Source organism: Fukomys damarensis, unplaced genomic scaffold, assembly GCF_012274545.1.
Source record: "Fukomys damarensis isolate Sample0158 unplaced genomic scaffold, DMR_v1.0_HiC HiC_scaffold_2, whole genome shotgun sequence".
Taxonomy (NCBI): Eukaryota; Metazoa; Chordata; class Mammalia; order Rodentia; family Bathyergidae; genus Fukomys; species Fukomys damarensis.
Window position 1 is genome coordinate 33,131,047 of NW_022900914.1, and position 640 is coordinate 33,131,686.

The 640-nt window shown below is 40.3% G+C and overlaps 1 protein-coding gene across 10 annotated transcripts in view; it reads right to left on the reverse strand.

Annotated features, from left to right (window-relative positions):
* The window catches only part of Mtif2 (mitochondrial translational initiation factor 2), a 27,942-nt gene that overhangs the window by 14,973 nt on the left and 12,329 nt on the right, over positions 1–640 (reverse strand). The gene's annotated exons all lie outside the window — the stretch shown is intronic.

Here is a 640-nt window from a genome sequence, read left to right on the forward strand (position 1 = left end):
ACACCTGTAACCAGTAGTCTGGGAGGCGGAGGCAGGAAAATTCAAAATTTGAGCCCATCCTGGGCAACTTATCAACTCAGGGAGACCCTATTTCAAAACAAACTTTTAGGGCTGGGGATTTAGTTCAGTGGTGCCACTGCTGCCTTGTAAGTGCAAGGTCCTGAGTTCAATCATCCCACCACCACCACCACCACCACACACACACACACACACACACACACACACACACACACACCACACCACACACACACACACACACACACACACACACACACACACACACACACACACAACTTTTAAAAGTTCTAGGGATGTAGCTAAATGTGAAGGCCCTGGGTTGATCCTCAGTACTGCAAACAAAAAATATAAACAACAAAAAATGTAAATGCTATAAACACTTTACTGAGCAGGCAAACCTGTGAGCACAGAATCCATGAAAAATGAGGATTTTTTTTTTTTTTTTTTTACTTTTAAAAGTTCTAGGGATGTAGCTAAATGTGAAGGCCCTGGGTTGATCCTCAGTACTGCAAACAAAAAATATAAACAACAAAAAATGTAAATGCTATAAACACTTTACTGAGCAGGCAAACCTGTGAGCACAGAATCCATGAAAAATGAGGATTTTTTTTTTTTTTTTTTT